The following is a 22,342-nucleotide window of genomic DNA, read 5'->3' on the forward strand; positions in this document are numbered from 1 at the left end:
GGAAGGGCATTCCAGAGCCTTGGGCCAAAACAAGAGAAGGAGCAGCCCCTCATGTGGGCCAGCCGAAACCTGGGAACTGAGAACAATGAAAGACTGGAAGAGCGCAGTTGTCGAACCGGAACATAGAGTGTTGCTCAAGTATCATCCTGTCTTGGAGCCACCTGAATCCTAACACCTAGTTGCTAATGTAATGAAAGGAACCCAAGGTCCACATATTGATATAAGCAGGTTTGAAACTTTGTTCAACTACCTATGCAAGAGGTGTGCTTGCACTGCAAGAATGCAAGATTTATCTGTCTATGTGAGTAATTACACAAATATTGATTTAAATGACACACTTTTTTAAATTCATTCTTTTATAGCACTACTCATCCCAGTGTAGGGTATCATAGTTCCAATTCCAAAAATTCTTTATTTCGGCCGCATGGGCCATAAAAGATGCAGTAAAATACAGTACATAAATACACAGTAAAATGGAATGCATATATTACAGAATATTTCCATATAAAAAGGCTAGAGGGTCTGCATGAGGTAAGGAAACACAGTGGCACCAGTTCAGGGGGACATTTTCTTCCTTATTAACCAAGCTGCCATTAGGAATTTTGATACCGCAAAGACAATGTGTCCCAGGGTATTGGTTTTCATAACCCTGTATGCTTGTAGGTATTCCCGAAAACCCAGGTTTCGGCACAGCGGTGCAATCCAACGCTTCCTGGGATTCTGGTATGCGTGGCAAACAAACATTATGTGCAGATCATCTTCGTTCTTGGTTTTACAACAAGGACAGAATTTGTCACCCCCAGTGAGCCATTTGTGGGTAAATACTTTGGTGGGGAGTGTGCCAAACCTCCATTGCAGAAACAATTTCCTCGCCAAAAGAGGAAAAATAAAATCCATAAAAGGTTCAAAGAGGTAAGAATTTTTGGACTCCATAAAACGACTCGTCAGGGTGCCGGTGCTATGAGCATTGTCCATGTCAGCCAAATTTTTGTTTTTGTACAGCTGGGCAAGAGTTTTGCGTGTGATCCTTTGACAACCCTGAACTGGATCATCCCAGAGGTCTGGCAAGTTCAAACTGGACAATTCTGATTTAATAAAAGCCAGCCAGGGGATTTTGTTACTGACATTCAGCCTCAGTACATGGATAAGGTCCTGTCTATAGTGATACAGTTCCTCAGTGGACCATATCCGATGCCAGAACTTCACGGGTTTGGATAAAAGATCTTCAGCGATGGAGTGTAGGCCCAAATCCAATCTTAGGGGGAGGAGTGGCGTTCCCTGCGGGAGAGCAAGTAGGCGTCTCAAGAATGTATTTTCCACCGCTAACAATGCCTTCCCTGCTTTGTAACCCCACAGCTCGCTGCCATACATGGCTGCTGCCTTCGCTTGAGTTCTATAGGTTTCAAGGGCCGGGCTTACAGGCTTAAAGGTGGATTTATTTGCCACCTTCAGGAGTGCGCCCGCTAGCTGGGATAGCTTCAGCCTTGATCTCGCTATCTGGCAGTCCCAGGCCAGGTTTTCTTGTAATGTTACCCCCAGATAGACAAAGGTCGAGACCCTCTCAAGACTAACTTCCCCCAGTTTTGGGTTGGGTCTGGTTCTGGCAGGGGGATTGAAGATCATAAACTTAGTTTTTTCTGTGTTGACCTCCAACCCGTGTTGCCGACAGAAAAGGCCAAAACCATTTACAATCCTCTGGATCCCCATGGGGGATTTGGAAAGCAGGAGGGTATCATCAGCAAACATGATTGCCGGAACCCTCCTGCCTGCCAAAACCGGGGCGTCATTGTCCTCGACAGTGTCAAGATGTTGAATGACACTGTTAAGGAAGAGGCAGAAGAGGGTTGGCGCCAGGACACAGCCCTGTCTGACTCCTCTAAGGACAGGGAATTTGCCTGAGAGCTTACCATCCCTCCCACACCTTACTTGGGCATAGTTGTTCTCGTGGAGCCTGATGATAGTACTAAGAAGGTGTGGGGGCACTCCTAGCTTCTGCAAAACCTCCCAAAGTTTCCCTCTAGGAACTAAGTCAAAGGCTGACCTCAGATCCACGAAGACCATGTACAGTCTTCCACCCTCTATGGTGACAGTCTTCCAATATAGGAGAAGAAGGCGGAAGATCTGATCCATGGTCGACGTGTTCTTTCTGAAGCCAGCCTGAAGGGGGGTCATGATGTCATTTTCCTCCACCCAGTCCAGGAGGTGATTAAGGATGAGGCGCGCAAAGAGCTTTTGGGGGACATCTATTAGGCTAATGGGCCTGTAGTTGGCGGGGAGCAGAGTAGATCCCTTCTTGTGGATCGGAACAATCTCTGCCCCCAGCCACGACTTGGGGATTGACATACCTCCTAAGATGGCATTAAAAAGAATAAGGAGGTATGGGCCCCAGATGTCCAGATGGTGCCTAAACAAATCCCCAGGTAGCCTATCTAGGCCCGGCGCCTTCCCCGCTGATAGTTGCTTCAGGGCTGCCTCCACTTCCCCCAGGGATAGTTCCAATTCACGGTCCTGTATGCCACAAGGTGCATCCAGAGCTGTGACAGGACAAGGATTGGTATCTTGATAAAGTTCCCCGAAATGGGCCTCCCAAACCTCGGGGGCAATATTGGGTTCTACTGCATTTTTGAGTTCCCCTGTGCCATTATTAACAAGGGCCCAGAATTTACGGGAGTCCCTAACTTTTAGGGCATCACAAAGATCATGCCAGTGGTTCCAGTCCCACTCGGTCCTGGCAGACGCCATCACTGTTTTATATTGTTTCCTATGGGCACGCACCTTGGCCTTGTTTGACCCCTCTTTTATTGCAGCAATGAGCTCAGACTTTGCTGCCCTACAAGAGGAGGTATACCAGGTGGGAACATGGGTCTTTTTCTTTCTATTTGGCACCAGCGGGTGGAATACCTCAGCCAAATCTCTTACAAGACCCTGGTGGATATCACCCAGTTTCTCATTGTATTCCGGGGTTCTTGGTGCGTTTAGCAGTGCATCCACCTCCATAAACCTTGGGATTGCCAACCCGTATAGTTTGCTAATGGCCTCTTCTGAGCTCACAAGTTTTCCCCACTTAACCCGTCGCCTGCTGGTTGTAAGAACCAAATCCCCCTCCTCTCCCCCTAAGTTTTCTATCACTGTTCCCGCTACATGGGGAGGCCGCTGGATATTTAAACACAGGGCATTATGATCGCTATCTGACCTGTTTATTACCCTGAAATCGTGGACTTTAGGCCAGAGTGAGATATCCACCATGATGTAATCTAGCCTCGACTCATGACCCCTCCTATTAAAAGTGCACACTGAGGGAGTATCGGAGATGGTGCGCCCATTACAAGCCCTCAGTGCGTAGTTCAGGGTAAGGGACATAAGTTGTATTACAAGGGGGGACCAGGCTTTAGGATATGGGGAGGACGAGGGTGGGACTCCCCAGTGGTCATCTTCAGCCGTGAGGGCACCCTCCGACATGCCCTCAAGGGGTTCAAAGTGGCAGTTGAAGTCTCCTCCAAGCACCACCTTGAGGTCTCCCGGCAGCTGCCCCAAGAAGGAGGAGAGGTCGTTTAGGGTGGGGGATTCGTCAGGCGCGGCAACCGGTCGAGAGTAGACATTCACAATGGCCCATGATGGTTTGCCAGGCCATGTGAGCCGAACACACTGGATGTCCTGCGAGGACGTAAGTACCTGTTCCGCCTGACATCCGGTGTGACTCGCAATCCAGATTGCCAGCCCGCCCGACGGCCTCCCCCTCCCCCCCCATTTGGCAGGAATCTCAAATACATCAAACCCATTCCTGATTACAGTGTCCCGCGCCCACGTTTCTTGAAGGAGGAGGATGTCGCTACTGGCCAGTAAATGGTCCCACTCCGGTGTGCCTTCCTTGTTTGCAATACCCGCTACATTCCACGAAACAATTCTCAGGCCCTGATCTATGGGTAGAGCGCCTTGACCTACAGTGGGGGATTGCATAGGGACGGTGGGTGGCTGAATTCCTGGCACGATGGTAGGTGGACCAGCCAGCTCGTCCCCCCCGGGTTGCAGGATGTGGCCAGCCCCGGTGTTGTGAGAAGTCCCCTGTAAGCCCAGACTGTCACCGCTGTTAGGTGGTCGGTCACTAGCGTTAACCTGCGGGGCGTATTCTATTACGGGGGCTACAGTCATTCCCACCCGACTTTGCGCTTTAACTTTAGCATTAACCTGGGAACCAGGTTCAGCTACAGGGGCTCTGCTCTCTCCCACCCCCCTGCGAACCTCATCTACCATCTTTCCCGAGCCAGACGAGGTGTCACTGATTTGTAGTCAGTCGACCTGGTCTAGGCAGGAGAATCTATTGTGATGAATAAAGTTTGCCTGGGCATGTGGAAGGTGGTGCCTTGGTCTGTATCGTGAACCATCCACAGCAAAGCCCACTCTAGTCCACCCCTTCTCCCCCCTTGCCTCTGTACTACTTGCATTTGGGTAGAAGTACGAGAGGGGGACTAATTCTATGTTGGACTTGTCAGGCCTAGCAAGCCAATTAGAAATATAGTTGGCTACGTGGGGGCTTTTAAAACTTATGATGATACAATCCCCAGCCCTATTCTTTGGGGTGTGACCAATCCAGGGGATCCTCCTAGCCATCAGGACCTCGCCTTTCAGGTTAGGAGGCAGCGGCCTGTTGATGCTAAGCCAGCTTATCACCTTGTTGCGTAACGAGTCTTGGGGCTCCCTCATATCACCAGTTAACTCAGGTACTCCCACCATGATTACCGTGTAAGGGACCGCTTCTGGAGGCAGGTTGACCACCCTACGCCTATCACTTTGGGGAGCGGGACCATCAGTAGAGCCATTTGTAGGGATCACAGCTCCCCCAGTCTGTGGCGCTGGAAGTTGCTTTGATCTCCTTGGGGCCGGAACAGGGGGCCTGGGAGCCGAGGGCAACAAAGGGGGCGCCTGAGGAACAGGCGCACCGTCCGTGCCTAGCAGCACCGCATTAGCGCCCTGTGACGGTGTAACGGACCGCAGGCTATTCACCAGGGAGGCCCGGGGGACTGGAGGGGGGTTAGTCACATTTCTGTCTGTCCCAGGGCTTTTCCTTAGATGACTGCTTTCCAGGGCCTTCAATCTGGACTCTATGGCGTCCAGTTTAGCTGCAATGGGGGTTAACAAGTTCCTCATAATATCAGTGAGTGTGTTAACTAATGAGTCAGTGCTAGTAGAAGTGGAAGTTGCCCCACCAAAAATAAAAGGGCCCGTGTGCAAGGGTAGGGAAGCAGGAGCTGGAGAGCCCGTGCGAATCGGCCTGGACCCTGATAGGTTGAGGTCAGGAGAGGCAGAAATGTCTATGCTGTCGGACTGGTTTAGCTCTACTGTGTCCACTTTGGCCCTCTTTGCCTTCTTTGCTTTCCTGGACCTTTTCCTTTTAGGGGGATGTTCTACTAGGCTGCCTACATCATCTGTGGGCAAGTCGGCCTGACCTGCATCTTGCAGGACTGTTCCCCTGCTTTCCGGAATGGTAGTATGGTCAGAGATCCCAGATAGCCGGGAAGAGTTCCTGTCCCTCTGCGTCAAGGGAGTTCTTAACTGCTGAAGGACCGACTCAATCGTCTGGTCAATGCTGTCCAGTAGTGACATGTGGGTGGCATCCAGTGTGATCGGTGTACTCGCGTCTGTAGAAAAGGTATCCCCCTGATCCAGAAACACACTTTCCGGGCCCATCTCGAGGTGGGCCTCAGGGATTGACGAGCATATACTAGCTAGGTTACTCGTCTTTGGGAAAAATTTATCCAGAGTGCTTATACCTTGTTGGGCAGACTTGCTTCGTGAGGTTCTGGTCGCCATGATGGAGTATGTAAGGGGAGCTAAAGAAAGCCCGGGGCGTCAGAGGGGTGGCCCGGTCCGGTCTCTGCCGGCCTCTAACGGCCTAGAACGGCCCGCTCTTTGCCCGGTCTTCGCCCCGGTGACCGCCCCGCGCGCGTCCCGCGATGCGCGTGGGCGAGTTCACCTAAGTATGACAGGGGGGCGTGGCACTGGGAAGGGGCGCGGCGCGGCGGGAAGAGGAACCAGCTGACGATGACCAATGGAATGCTGGTCCTCGCAGTCCCGCTCGCCTGCGCCTCTCACCTCCACTGCGGCCGGACTCTCAGGCGGTGTCTCCCCAGGCAAGCAGACGTTGGCTCCCAGCCAGGACAGTGGCGAGCAGGTCAGCAGGGCAAATACTCCACACGAGCGGCACCCGCGGAGCGGGGGCCGCGAGGAGTTAAGTAGTGGCTCAGGCGGGGGGGCGCGGCACTGGGAGGGGGCGCGGCGCGGCGGGAAGAGGAACCAGCTGACGATGACCAATGGAATGCTGGTCCTCGCAGTCCCGCTCGCCTGCGCCTCTCACCTCCACTGCGGCCGGACTCTCAGGCGGTGTCTCCCCAGGCAAGCAGACGTTGGCTCCCAGCCAGGACAGTGGCGAGCAGGTCAGCAGGGCAAATACTCCACACGAGCGGCACCCGCGGAGCGGGGGCCGCGAGGAGTTAAGTAGTGGCTCAGGCGGGGGGGCGCGGCACTGGGAGGGGGCGCGGCGCGGCGGGAAGAGGAACCAGCTGACGATGACCAATGGAATGCTGGTCCTCGCAGTCCCGCTCGCCTGCGCCTCTCACCTCCACTGCGGCCGGACTCTCAGGCGGTGTCTCCCCAGGCAAGCAGACGTTGGCTCCCAGCCAGGACAGTGGCGAGCAGGTCAGCAGGGCAAATACTCCACACGAGCGGCACCCGCGGAGCGGGGGTCGCGAGGAGTTAAGTAGTGGCTCAGGCGGGGGGGCGCGGCACTGGGAGGGGGCGCGGCGCGGCGGGAAGAGGAACCAGCTGACGATGACCAATGGAATGCTGGTCCTCGCAGTCCCGCTCGCCTGCGCCTCTCACCTCCACTGCGGCCGGACTCTCAGGCGGTGTCTCCCCAGGCAAGCAGACGTTGGCTCCCAGCCAGGACAGTGGCGAGCAGGTCAGCAGGGCAAATACTCCACACGAGCGGCACCCGCGGAGCGGGGGCCGCGAGGAGTTAAGTAGTGGCTCAGGCGGGGGGGCGCGGCACTGGGAGGGGGCGCGGCGCGGCGGGAAGAGGAACCAGCTGACGATGACAAATGGAATGCTGGTCCTCGCAGTCCCGCTCGCCTGCGCCTCTCACCTCCACTGCGGCCGGACTCTCAGGCGGTGTCTCCCCAGGCAAGCAGACGTTGGCTCCCAGCCAGGACAGTGGCGAGCAGGTCAGCAGGGCAAATACTCCACACGAGCGGCACCCGCGGAGCGGGGGCCGCGAGGAGTTAAGTAGTGGCTCAGGCGGGGGGGCGCGGCACTGGGAGGGGGCGCGGCGCGGCGGGAAGAGGAACCAGCTGACGATGACCAATGGAATGCTGGTCCTTGCAGTCCCGCTCGCCTGCGCCTCTCACCTCCACTGCGGCCGGACTCTCAGGCGGTGTCTCCCCAGGCAAGCAGACGTTGGCTCCCAGCCAGGACAGTGGCGAGCAGGTCAGCAGGGCAAATACTCCACACGAGCGGCACCCGCGGAGCGGGGGTCGCGAGGAGTTAAGTAGTGGCTCAGGCGGGGGGGCGCGGCACTGGGAGGGGGCGCGGCGCGGCGGGAAGAGGAACCAGCTGACGATGACCAATGGAATGCTGGTCCTCGCAGTCCCGCTCGCCTGCGCCTCTCACCTCCACTGCGGCCGGACTCTCAGGCGGTGTCTCCCCAGGCAAGCAGACGTTGGTTCCCAGCCAGGACAGTGGCGAGCAGGTCAGCAGGGCAAATACTCCACACGAGCGGCACCCGCGGAGCGGGGGCCGCGAGGAGTTAAGTAGTGGCTCAGGCGGGGGGGCGCGGCACTGGGAGGGGGCGCGGCGCGGCGGGAAGAGGAACCAGCTGACGATGACCAATGGAATGCTGGTCCTCGCAGTCCCGCTCGCCTGCGCCTCTCACCTCCACTGCGGCCGGACTCTCAGGCGGTGTCTCCCCAGGCAAGCAGACGTTGGCTCCCAGCCAGGACAGTGGCGAGCAGGTCAGCAGGGCAAATACTCCACACGAGCGGCACCCGCGGAGCGGGGGTCGCGAGGAGTTAAGTAGTGGCTCAGGCGGGGGGGCGCGGCACTGGGAGGGGGCGCGGCGCGGCGGGAAGAGGAACCAGCTGACGATGACCAATGGAATGCTGGTCCTCGCAGTCCCGCTCGCCTGCGCCTCTCACCTCCACTGCGGCCGGACTCTCAGGCGGTGTCTCCCCAGGCAAGCAGACGTTGGCTCCCAGCCAGGACAGTGGCGAGCAGGTCAGCAGGGCAAATACTCCACACGAGCGGCACCCGCGGAGCGGGGGCCGCGAGGAGTTAAGTAGTGGCTCAGGCGGGGGGGCGCGGCACTGGGAGGGGGCGCGGCGCGGCGGGAAGAGGAACCAGCTGACGATGACCAATGGAATGCTGGTCCTCGCAGTCCCGCTCGCCTGCGCCTCTCACCTCCACTGCGGCCGGACTCTCAGGCGGTGTCTCCCCAGGCAAGCAGACGTTGGCTCCCAGCCAGGACAGTGGCGAGCAGGTCAGCAGGGCAAATACTCCACACGAGCGGCACCCGCGGAGCGGGGGTCGCGAGGAGTTAAGTAGTGGCTCAGGCGGGGGGGCGCGGCACTGGGAGGGGGCGCGGCGCGGCGGGAAGAGGAACCAGCTGACGATGACCAATGGAATGCTGGTCCTCGCAGTCCCGCTCGCCTGCGCCTCTCACCTCCACTGCGGCCGGACTCTCAGGCGGTGTCTCCCCAGGCAAGCAGACGTTGGCTCCCAGCCAGGACAGTGGCGAGCAGGTCAGCAGGGCAAATACTCCACACGAGCGGCACCCGTGTCTGTGCACCGGAAAGCGCGCAGTTCGTGCAGAGGTCGCTCGTCCTCCTTGAACCTCTTGCAGGTGCGTTACTCGCGTAAGGTCACGAATAGTGCTTTACATCGCAGAGAGAGAGAGGAACTATAGATCATAAAAGTGTGTAAATTAATGTGTAGGGAAGTTTACAGCGAGGGTATAAGGAGTAGGAATCACATACCATTCTTAATTAAAGATATTATATGTTAAGAGTGAATGTTTGAGAGACACACAAAGTCAGAATACAACACATAACACAGTGATTGTGGTTGTCTGTAATAACAAGACTTAATTAATGCCCAAAAAAAACCTTCTTTGAATCTTAGAATAATAATAGATTGAGAAAAAGAAATAAGGATCTAAACCCATGACCTACAGTTTGCGTGCAGCTCCTTGATGCTGATAAATAACTCAGTGTGCTACACTGGAAGTCTTGCAACTTATGAACTGGAAGTATCAATATGACCCTGGTGTCAAAAACAGTAGCCCATTTACCTATCTCAAAAAATAGAAATATGTGATCTCCTTGTTACTCGATGCGGTTTGCGGCAGGCACTTTAAACCTCTATGCTACTTTGTGAGTCAAAACTGTAACTGGACAGAATTGTGTAAACTAGGGCCGTATTATGAAAGTGCCCGAAAGGCACAACTTGTGTTTGCGCATGCTTTGCGTGCCCCGGGGCACTTTGGTATTACAGAAGGGGCTGCAGATGTGTGTGCGGCCCCTTCTGTAATACCGATTGCACTGGCACACATAAAACGCCAGTGCTATCTTCAGTGTGCGTTCCCTCATTTGCATTGGGGCGTGGCCCATGCAAATTACGGAATCCATTTGCCTCTGCACACGGTCTGTATTACAGACAGGGGCGCAGAGGCAAAGAAGCTCTCAGGAGGTGCACTGTCAGTAAGCCCCCTGATTGCAGCCCTCTGGAGGGGGTAATGAGGGACCAATGGATCCCCCCAGACAACCCCTTGCAGGCTGGTACAGACACTGACTGCACCCGCTTGCAAGGGGATCTCTAATCCCACTTCAAAGTGCGGCGGGCTGTCGTCTACACCAGAAGTGTTATCTTACTGCGAGTACAATACCCTCAAATTTGCTGTGCACACATTGATCTCTGCAACAGGTGACTTATCCTGTAAGATATTTTAAAATGCAGACTCTTTGTTACAGCTAGAACATATTTACTATCATATTTGTCCTTGTTGCCAATTTCTTTGTAGCAGATTTTTTTTTAAATAAATGTATATGTTGATTGTCAGATGAAGCTCTTTAAACTCCACCCTATATGACTCCATCCCCTTTCTCCTCATGACTCCACACCTTTCTCCTGCCACACCTTGACACCCAATGTATGGGTACATATGTTTTTTTTAAATTCCAGCACTATGGACAGTACTGCTCTTACAAGGCTAGAGGTTGTCAAACCGGTCAGGTGTGAAAAATGCAAAATGTCGAGAGAAGGTCTAATATTTGAGATATGATGAAGCACTTTTTCCATATGAAGAACGAGAAGCATTATATAGAAATAGATTTCAGAAGCAGTCAAGATGTCAAGTTTTAGTAGCAAGACACTGCCATGTCGGATAGTAGAGGCTGCTATCGGACCTGGGTGGTGGGCAAGGGCAGGGGCAGGGGAGTGGAGGGGATGCTAAATTTTTTTTTTAAAAACCACTTATCTGTGATTGCCGGCTGTCTGCCACCTCTCCTCCATCCTCATTTTCCTCACTCTGGTCCCGCAGCAGGATGCAGGAAGCACCCGTCTCCCAGCCTCCCAATAGCCTATCACAAAGCTACAATGCAGAGATGGGATTGCTCTGTGTGCAGTGGATCAACGCTCACCCAGGGATTGGGGGCCTGGGAATGTTCTTCATGCAGACAGTAATGCAGCCTGCATGGAGAAGATGCAAAGTGCGCCTAAGAGGGCCGGCCAAACAGTCATGTGCACTTAGGAGTGGACAAACCACTCCTCCACTGCTCCTCTGACGTCGAAGTAGACCTGTCCCACACGCAAAGATGCAGCAGAAGGAAACTTAGAATGATAATAATGCAAGGTATTATTATTTTATGTTTCCTTTACTTCACTGCTGCGAAGCCTTAGCGGAGGAGCCGCCACTGATGTTGGCCCCATTAATGTTTCATTTATTTATTACATTTCTTAACCGCACCAACCCTGAAAGGTTTCAAAAACTAGGAGAAGAGGGTACATGCCTCAGTCTCATATTATTTGTCCTCACTATGGCCCATTAGGCTAAAGGCAGTTTGACCTATAGGAATCAAGATGTAATGGTATTATTTTCCCAATGGTCATATTATGCTGTTTGATTCGATTTTGGGGAATGGGTCTGGGTCTTTTTTAAATATTGTTACATTCTCATCATACAATTTGCATGCATTAGTGGTTTTCCCTATGCTCATTAGAAGTCCGTTTCTTGGGGTTTATGGGAAATTGTCTTAATATTTATACCAATTGTAACACATTTTATTGCTGTTTAAGAATTGTATGGATGTTTTTAATGTTTTTTTGAAATTACATTGTAATGACCTATGTTCCTTTTAACAAATATGTATATTTGATGCTTTTTTTAAATAAATGTTTTATTTTGTACCTTTTATGGTTCTACGAGCCGAAATAAAGGAAATTAAATAGACTCATTCGAGCTCACAGGTCGCCCTAATTACATCCCTAGAAAAAGTATGCCAAAATAAGTATGTTTTCAGGGTTTATTTGTAAGACAGGTGAGCATTCATTTTTCTGAATAAGAAGGAAAAGATTTAACAATTTCTTTGGGCCAGAAGGCGATGCCACCACTTTGGACCATCCTCACCCTTCGCACACAAAACATATCAATTATTTTGCCCACAGAGAATGTCAGTTGAATGATTGCTTTATTATTGTAGGGCATCCTTAACAACCTCGATATGGTGCCAGAGAATCAGTGACTGATCTTACTACAACTAAGGCATGGGTTAGTCTGCATCATTAGTGAAAAATACTGGACTGTACCTGTCCCACACCCTACTCCAATCCATCCATGATCCTTGTGACATGAATCCTCAGCCTTAACGAGCACCTTGTATTTGCTCTTCCGATTTAAAATGTTCTATTAACCCAGCTAAAACAATGGTGCCACAGTGCAAAGATGGGTCATCCGCTGTAAAGTCAGAGACATGTTTTCTTTATTGATAGAACATGGTACATCGAGGATGATGGGCCTTCACAGAGCTCTCTGAGTACTAAGTGAAACTTAGGGGCATAAACAACAGAATTTACAAGGACAGGCTCCCCTCCCTGTTTCACAAAAACTGCAATGGGAGGATTCTGCCCTAGTAATGTGATTTGTTTGCATGGAAAATCCCCTGGTCTGGTTGGATTGGGGTGTGAGGAAACCTGCTCCTGGGAATGGGTGTCTTGGGTTATCAGTGTGAATCCACACAAAAAAGCAGTTGAACTCTGACAAATGTGCAACTCAGTGGGTAGTTCACAACCTTTTGCTGGCAGTTAAACAAATGGCAATGCTCAGAGCTTTCATGTGAGGAGAAAACACGCCCAAATTGATGGGTCTAGGGTCGGCGCTAGGCATGAGCAGTGTGGGCAGCTGCCCAGGGCCTCCCTCAGCCTACCAGCATGGGAACCCGCACAATTGCAACACCCCACCAGTCCTCATGTACCACTGCCGATCCAATTGAAAGAAAGGTGTCTCTTTGCAATTGGGCTAATAGGAGTGCCCCCCCCCCCTCCTCGAGCCTCTCAGGGATGGTATGGGTAGGCCTAGGGTAAGAGGGCACTTCCTTTTGTCCCATTTGCAAGGAGACACATTTTGTAGGTTTGTCCTCCAATTAGGCCTCCTGCCCGGCAGCCCATTCAGAGAAACTGCTGGACGCCTTTGCCCAGCACTTTAGCGCCCCCACAGTTTTAACTCTCAGCCCCCAAGCAATTCTCACACGTTCAGCCCGATATGAGCTGTAAAAGATGTGCTTTTAGGTGGCTCTAAGGAGGAGATGCGCACCAGGAGATGTCTCCACAAAGCAGCTTCCGGAGCCCAGGAGATGTCACTTTGAAAATAAGAGGGGCCTCGCACATTCCCCTTCGCCCCAAGCCCCAAAAATCCCAGAACCAGCCCTGGGTGGGTCATATGGTAAATTAATGCACTTCAGAGTTCTGTTTCTCGAAGTGGAAATGCAAACATGCAAACTTTCATATTTCTGCACGCAAAAATGTTAATGCATGTGAGTGTAAAATGGTGCAACTATTATTGTCAGCATTTCCTGAAGTCGCACAGAAGGCAAGCCATGAGACAACTGACCAAGAAAAAACGGGCTAACAAAGCTACGTGAAACCATGGGCTGGCATGCAGAGTTTGTCTGTTACCTAAGGTTGAGCTGGGTATGATGGTTGTATGATAATGCAATGACTGATGTGAGTTGATGGAGACAAGATCCAAGAAACCCTCGTCTCTGGGTGAATGGTGGACATTTTGGATAGTCTAGTTACGAGGCAAAGGGAATGCTATTTTCGGGGACAGAGGAATTACTCATCAGTAGAGTTAATATTCTCAGTTCAACCGTTTAATGTGTGAAGAAACATATAGAGTATAGTTATTATTTAAATAGGCTTATTGCTGAGTATATATAATTGTGTAATTCCAGTCATGTTGCCCAGGAGTGTGCGCCTTCATGCAGCAGAACCTTTACGGTCCTCTTACAACCTCTCACATTTTGGTTTAAATAAACTATTTCCATGTCCTGTGGTCTCATAATCAATGTTTTTTTTCAAATTGCATGCTCACCAAATAACTAAACAATGAAATACAAGATTTGCCTTGTGACATATTGAGATGTTTGCAGAGGGAGTGGTAAGTGGCAGTGAAGAATAGAGAAATGGACCTTACACCTTCCATCCTAAATCGGTTGAGCAGTGTAATGCCCTTCTTCTAACTGCCCAACGGGGGCTCCATCAACAGATGGCTTAGGATCCTCTTGTCTCTAAATCAGACAGAAGGGTTGGGGATTGAGGGTTCGGCGGACAGGGTACTCTGTAACCTTTGTAATGGTGTACCCTGTGTGCCAAAGTCCAAATCAGGCCCTAAGGCATGAACCAATGTAGACAGCATTTGTTGTCCATGTGAATTCACCGGCAAGTCCCTTCTTGGTTTCCCTTTTATACTGTGTCCTGACTGATCTTGCTCCTTGGTGACATTCAGTCTAGTCTAATTGACCATCTTGGATTGGTACCACTTGGAGGTTTCCCGGGCTTGACCACTAACCTGAAATTATGAGCTGACGATGTGGAGCACCCACACTGGTCCAATGAGGGAAAAAGTGGAGCAACCAGGCAACATCCACTTCGGAGGACTTATTAACCAATCTCCAAGGTGGTTAGCAGCCAAGGAAGATGGCAGCATCCAAGGAACTATTTTGGAATCGCGCGGAACCGGCGTCACTGGCGACTCTCACAATGCTTGCAGACCGCTGAAAATCAGGTTGCAGGCTTGTGAACCAACGGCGACGATACAGCAGTAAGTTTATCACGCCATGGCGCCTTGCTCACCTTAAATTCCGCTCTCTTCATCACGAGCAGACCCCTCAGAATGCTGTCTGCCATTTTAGCAAGCTACACAGCCGGATGAACTGAATGCTGGAAGTTTCAACAAAATTCTTTAATTTTCAGAAAAAATCGGAAATGGTTCAGAGAGCCTCACGGAGAGTACTCTCATGCATCTCAGACCCTAATAAATAAAAGACTGTAGCTTTTGTCTCATTCAGTGGCATCTTCTGAGGTGAAAACCAATTTATTAGGCAGAGTCTGAAATACATCAATCCAAAAATTCAACTTCTCACTGAAAAACTGCATAAGTGCATTCAACAACAGTCCCCATTAATTTAAATTAAGTATTGATATGACACTTTTTCATGCTTATGCTTAAAAAGGAATTTTGCTGACTCTTCTTAGCTATTTAAGCTTATATAGTGTTACTACTGCCTCCTCATATGGGCAGATTGAAAAAAACGCCTTCTACTCACAAGCTCATAAATCCTTAATGGATGACTCAATGGCCTCCCTGCTTAAAGGCTCCTCCTCATCCAATAGTACTGCCTAGTAAAGCACCTACTAAACATATGAAAAAGCCCCTCCAAAGCAGGTCTCGACTGTGTCTATGAATCTTCTTTTGGAAGAGATCTGTGCTTTATGTCCATTTGTAGAGGAGACCAATTCTAAACTACAAATCCTTACAGATAGATGGACGCAGATGAAAGAAAGAATTACTACAGCCGAACAAAACATTGAAGGGCAGATTTACGCTGCACCGCATGCCCTTTGGCTGCTCCACGCTGCTGCACTTTCAGAGCCCAGTAATGCGACATAGTTACAACAATATGTTGCATTCCTGTGCTCTCCCCTGCGCTGGCGCACAAACAGCTGCCATGCGCTGGCACAGGCACCCTTGCACCATGGTGCAAGGATACCTGCCCATTTCCTGCACAAAAACAATCACTACAGGCATTTTCCTCTGTCAATGTGTGCTGTGTAATACAGCACGCATTGAAAGAGGAAAAAATGACGAGAAATGAAAACAGTTCTCCTCTTTGCGCCTTGCTATGCCACTCCTGGGGTGGCAAAGCATTCTGATGTAATTCCAGATTCATGACTCCTGGTAAATCTAGAAATGTGTCTTGTTCCATAGGTGTTGCGTGGTAAAAAACCCACAGCAACACCAATGGAGGGCCCCTTTCGCGCAAAGTGCTCAGTGTAAAGGGGCCATATTTACAAGGACAAGAAAAGCCACGCAAGGTGACTTTTCCTGTCCTTGTAAATATGGGGCAGAGAAATGCGCCACCAGTACTTCACAAAAAGTGACATACTGGTGACACAAGGGGCTTGTATAACTGACCCTGAGTCTCCAGGGTCAGCCACTATTAAGGAAGACGCTCTTCACTCGTTGTATTTCTTCAAAAACAGGTTGAAAACTTGGAAAATAGGAACAGATGGAACAATCTTCGACTGTATGGTCAGCCAGAAGGATCAGAAGGCTCTGATCCCATCGCATTTTTGAAATCATTCCTTCCAACAGTTCTAAATTTACCAGAAGGCACTCGTCTCAACATTCAACGCGCCCACAGACTAGGCCCTCCACGCACAACAGCTTCCAACATGAGAAAACCAAGATGGGTCATAATGTATTTTTTAGAGTACACTAATATTCTTAAAGTTTTGGCAGCAGTTAAATCCATCAAATGAGTTTCATGGTCGGGAAATCCTCTATTCTTCTCACAGGATTATGCAAAAGATACTGCTGACAGATGCAGAGAGTTCCGGATGAGACCGGATCTTCGCTCTATTGGTGCAAGCTTTGGCCTTTTCCACCCTTTTATATTCAAAGTAACCTACAACCTCAAGACAACCACCTATGAAGACCCTATAAGACTGAAAAGCTTCCTTAATTCTGGAAGAACAATCACTATGGTCACCTCTATAGCGAGTGTTAAGTAGATTGTATAATCTTTTTCTACTTCTTACAGACATGTAAAATATTTTTCTGTTATCTCTTTGTAAAAGAATATAGAAATTGTTTACACTTAGCAAAAGTTATTAAGGGATAATGATCTTTTTATCTCCTTTCAGGTTTGAACTCCTTGTTAATGGTCTTCCCTTTTTTTCCATGTTGTCTGTGCATCTGTTCCTCCTGCCTTCCCTCATGGAGTCTGGACATGTCATCTAGTCCATGTGACCTCATTCCCCCCTCCCCTATGTCCTTTGGAATATTTGTAGGTATGTTCCAAGTTCTTCTATTAAACCTAGCATCATTATTTTTCTCTGATGAATTTAAATTGTTTCTTCTTTTCAGTTCTTCTTTTTCTATACTATCTATCACTACCACTTTTATATCTCTCGTCTTACTTGTTTTCCCTCTATTAACTTCTTGATGTTCGTTATTATTATATTCATATTCGTACTTTGGCCTATGGTTGATATCTTCAAAAATCATTGCTGGTTTATTTATTCATTTCTGTTGTGTAAACATTCTGTGTCTTTAAAATTGTTACTTGGAAAGTCAATGGCTTAAACTCCTCCATCAAAAGACCACAGGTTCTATCATATTTATCTAAATTAGATGTTAATGTAGCCTTTTGCAAGAGTCACACCTTACAAAGTCTGTGTGACTAAAACTTAAAAGAAAAGGGGGTAGGGGATGTTTTCTTTTCACCTGGCAATGGCAAGAGAAATGGTTTTATAACCTTATGTCATAAGGCATTACATGTTAAGCTTAAATCTCAAGAATCAGATGATGAAGGCAGATGGCTGCTTACCAATTTACTGATAGGGAGGAGACCAGTCTCTTTGTACAATGTATAAGCCCCTACCAAAGGAGATGCTCTTTTCTGGTCCCAAATTTCCCAGTTCCTTGCAAACCACCCAGCAGAAAACGTTATACTTGCAGGCGACTGAAAGTCCAAGTTTTCTTTCACCCCAAATAAAGCTCATAAAGGTTTTTTACAAGCCATAAAGCAACAAAACCTAACAAACGTATGGAGATTATCCAATCCCTCTTCACGGGAGTACTGCTTTTTTTCCCCACCCCATCAGACCCAGTCTAGAATCGATCACATTTTTATTTCGCACAATGTCTCTCAATCCTTACACGCAGCTGAAACAGGCCTCATTCTCATATCAGATCATACCCCTGTTTGGATTCAGTTGGATATCCCAATCTGCACTTCCCAAAAGATGGTGTTTCAAAAGTTTCCTACTTCTAGACACTGAATTCAACTCCTCTTTGGTCACCTTTTTTCACAAATACTTTTGTTTTAATCAAACTCCAAATATTCCCATCCAAACAATTTGGGTTGATTTCAAAGTACTGCACAAGATTTTATCATCAGATATGTCTCCAGCAAAAGGAAACATTTTCAAGTACTCAATGTTGAACTTCTATCTAAACTAAAGAGACTGGAGCACTCCTTTTATACTTCTAAATGAAAGGAATGTCTGTCAGAACTTATGAACGCTATGAGGTTAATAGGAATTCTACAGAGAATGCTTCTCTTTATCTATTGAAATTCAGTGGCCAAAATCATGTACATTGTTAGCCAATTACCTCAAGATTAAGCAGAACAAACTTCAAATTTAATCCATTATCGACGCAGGTAATACATCAAGCCATATAAATTCTGACATTTTGCAAGAGTTTGTGCAATTCTACAAGGCACTATACACACCAGAGAATGCTACTTCAGATGCAGACATATCCCAATATCTCTCTACCATCCAGAAGTCTGTAGACCCCTCAATACATTTTGATGTTTTAGAATCTGAAATAACACAGACGGAAATGCTTAGTGCACTGAAGATTCTTCGCAAAAATAAAGCTCCAGGTCCAGATGGATTTACAGTTGAATTTTACTCACATTTTGCTCAAATTCTCCTTCCGCATTTACACACCCTGATATCCTCTTTTCTTGATTCACATAAATTGCCAGGTTCCTTTCTGGAAGCTTTAATCTGTCTCATCGCAAAAGAGCAAAATTATCCACGTTATTGCAAATATTATAGACTCATTTCCCCAGTCAATTTTGACTACAAGATATTTTCCAAAGCCCTAGCACGCCAGCTTGAATCATATCGCCCTCATCTACTTGGCAAGCAACAATTGGATTTTGGCACAGGGCGTTGTATTACTTGACAACAGAAGCATGTTTTTTTACATCCTACCGAAAACATCACATCATTCAGACCCCCTTGCAGCAATTGCCTTAGATGCAAAGAAGGCCTTTGATCGAGTGTATTGACCTTTTATTTTCCACACACTCAAGTGGTTTGGATTTGTCCCAAAAATAATTTCTTTAGTTTCCTTACTTTACACCGAATCCAAAGCTGCTATTTTTGCTAATGGCCTTACATCCCCCTGCTTTACATTACAGAGAGGAGTACGTCAAGGTTGCCCTTTTGGTGCCTGGCACATAGTGCATGGATGTTTGGACTGGCCCCATAGTGGAGGACCATGGGGGATGGGAGCCCTGCTAGGGGCCCCTAAAGTCCCTTTCCGTCTGCCTTTTTCCATTTTGGTCAGACCACCATGTAAAGGCAGAGGCAAAGGGACATCCTAATCCCTACGGTGGTGCCTCCGCAAGCACCGACCCCATTTTAGGGGTTAGGCTTCGATCACTGCCCCTATGGGCTCCTTGAGCCTGTCAGAGGCGGCAGTCTTTCCCTCTGCCCAAGTGCTCTGTAATTACAAGCTTACCTGCCACTAATTTGAACATAATATGAAATATATACGGCCTAATGAAATGTAATTTCCATTTTTTAAAGACATTTTGTAACAGAATGAATTTCTTGATTAGAGGATCCAAATCACCAGCAGAATATATAAATGCTATCCGACCTAAGAATTCATTTACTTCTGATGACCAGAACACCAGAGACTTCTATTTATTTCTTACAATTGATCCAGGTTGTATGTGCCCAAAAAGAACATGTAAAGAAAATATCTAAAATGGGATTTCCCGGTGACATGGATAGCAGCAATGATTGCACAGAAACCAGGCACAGAATATAAAGCATATGGGAGAGAAAAGGGCCAAAAGGAGCAAAGCTTTTAAATAGTGTAAGATTAGTGTTCACCTTTGAATAACACTATTCTTGTTATAGTGAGCTAATAATGAGGCATATTTCCTCTGTTTTCAGGAAATGCTGAACCGATATTTCAAGAGCATTGTGCGTAACAAAGCCAAAAGAAGAAAATATTTTTAACACCTGATGCATGGGGCAATGGCCTTTTCTGCCAGTTGAACAGTTACAAGCTGCATAATGAAGCCATCGCATGTTGCATTCTTAGTTTGTCTGGCAAGAATGCTAAAAACCTGCTAACCAGTGTATACTTGATGCTGTCAAAGCAAATATCATGTTCTGGATCTTTCTTTCATTTGGCATCTAATAAAGCTAAACTTATATGAGTGGTAACTAGCGGTGGATAAAAATGGCTATTAATTACCCACTACCACATTTATGGACCAGGTTCGTAGGTGTAGTACTATAAAGAGGAAGTAGGTAAGCAAAATCTATTATAGCATTGTAGTGGAGGACATCATGCTTTTAGCCCCTTTCTGCTGCCTTCACTAACTGCATGAGTTCCTCAGCAGCTTTCCAGGCAAAAAAGCAAACAGTGGTAAATCCAGTATGGCTCACCTTTGAAAGGTGATTGTCAAACTATTGGATTTGTAAAGGCTTGATTGCAGTTGCATTGTCAAAAATTGATCGATGTGCATCATTATCTATGTTTAAGCATGCCCCTGCTAGAGTGGTCATATTGGAATGTTTTTCTTTCTCTTCATGAGGAAAATCATTCGAAGATGGCTGCGGGGAAGCCACAATGCATATGCATGCATATAGATCCATTGGCGGCAATCTTGGAATGTTTTTCTAATAAAGAAAAAACATTTTAAGATGGTAGCGGATGGGTAAGCATGTATCCTGGCACCCAAGGAAATATTTTGGTATTTTAAAAAAACGTCTTTGATTTAGCCTTCCACAGTAGTTGAAGGCCATTTTAGAACAGTAAAACAATACATAAGTATGCACACAATGTAGAAGCTGAAATAGAAATAATAAATGATTCCACACATACGACTCTCTGTCAGCACATAAGATAGCAAAGTTTATTGGAGACCAACAAACAGCAAATTATTGTGCAGCACGGAGGCATCAGCAAAGCCACTGAATGTCAAAAGATGTGACATTGGTGACAGCTTTTATAGGCCAAAACCACAAAGGATACGGCATCATCACATACGTAGCACACATTAAGCCCTAGTCATTTGACCAATTAGCAAGGGTCTGAAACAGTTGTATACCATGTAAGGTCTGAAACATACGGTTGCTAACCACGTGACCGAGGTGGGCAGCTTCTGGGACTTTCCACTGTAATGTAAGATGTAAGTCTGGTGCTTTTCCAGTTAATAATTGCAACATAATAGAAAGGACCAGACACATTGCAAAATGTGCTATTCTGAAATGTCTGTGTCTACGTGAGCATCTTCACTGTCACATATTGTACTTGATCAAACCTTGTGTTACAAAAACTGTGTCTCAAGCAAATGAAAAAGTACAAGCATTTGTGCACTGCTTTTTATGTCAATTTGGCAGGGCCTTAAAGCTTACAGCATTTGGTTACATACAAGAAAGATGGCTTCTACATTGCTCCATTTGATAACAAATCGCTATCTTCTAACCCCTCACCTCCCTGCCGGCCATTGATGAACGGTATTTCAATGTCTTTTGCAAATATTATTATCAGCGCAGTCACTATTATCCATGGGACTGGTGTCAAAAGTGCTCGTAACACTGATGGCTATTTTTAGTCAGTTCTTCTCGTACTTGGCATTGTTACTTTCTTTCACTTGTTCAGTTAATGTCTTTGATAAGACCAGATCCGATCTACTCTATTGCATAAATCACGCAATCCAAAATGTCAAGTCGCATGTCTGCGATATCTTGTGCTGTTATTTGATGTCCAAAAGGGGGGAACGTGGTATCTTGCAAGAAAAGGTCTCTAAACCCACTCAATAGCAGAGTATTTGGCACAGTTAGTTCCAGCACACTATTTAATTTTATTCCAGGTCACAATAACCTTATATGAATTATTAGTTGTAACTCTTTTACCTTCACTAATAGATCTAGGCCTTCCAGATCTTGTTGCTGGTATTTGTCGTAATTGTGGTCTACTTAAGTTGTTGCATACCCTTAGCCAAGTGTTCAATTCAGTTCTTTGATGTTCCAAAGCCTTGTCCTGGATATCTAACTACCGGGTGATGCACCGCTATGTGCATAATTGGAGCATCACCAGCAACTTTAACTAGCGGGCTCTGCACCTCCTAGTGGTCTATTGGTGCAGACGCCAGTCAACAATTTAAAAGAAAACATTGGTGCCTTGATGGTGTACTGTCGGAGGTTACTAGCACATGACAGTTGGCACTCCCTTGGAAGGCAGACAGACGTCTTTGGAGGTTGAGTAATACCTAGAGGCCTGGACTTATCATGGGCAGTAGGTGATTGCCTCTGGTGTCTTCTGTCTTCTGTTGGAGGCCTAGCCTGCCCTGACCAGGTATCTGCCTCTTAATTCCAGTTGGTCTTGTCTTGCATGGTGGATCGAAGGTTGTACCTGAGAGGTGCCTCAGATGTCACTGGTGGTGCTTGTGGAGCTTATCCTGTGCTGTCTGGCCCTGCTCCTTTTTTGGTGTGGAAGCGGTGAATCCAGGACGTCAGCCCTTGGCACTTCACTGATGATCTGGTGTGGTCCCTTCCACCTTGGCTGGAGGCAGTGCTGTCGGGTGTGGGACTTTACTCAGATCCAATCATCTGGCTGCAGGTTAGGTGGCTGTGGAGTTGCTGCTTCTGGAAGAGCCTGCAGAACCTGGCGGTGAAGATAACGTAAGGTCTCTGTTAATTTCTTGCAAAAACATAAAAGCAGGTTGTCTGTTATTGATAGTGGAGCTTGTGG

Source organism: Lissotriton helveticus, chromosome 9 (assembly GCF_964261635.1).
Source record: "Lissotriton helveticus chromosome 9, aLisHel1.1, whole genome shotgun sequence".
Classification (NCBI taxonomy): domain Eukaryota; kingdom Metazoa; phylum Chordata; class Amphibia; order Caudata; family Salamandridae; genus Lissotriton; species Lissotriton helveticus.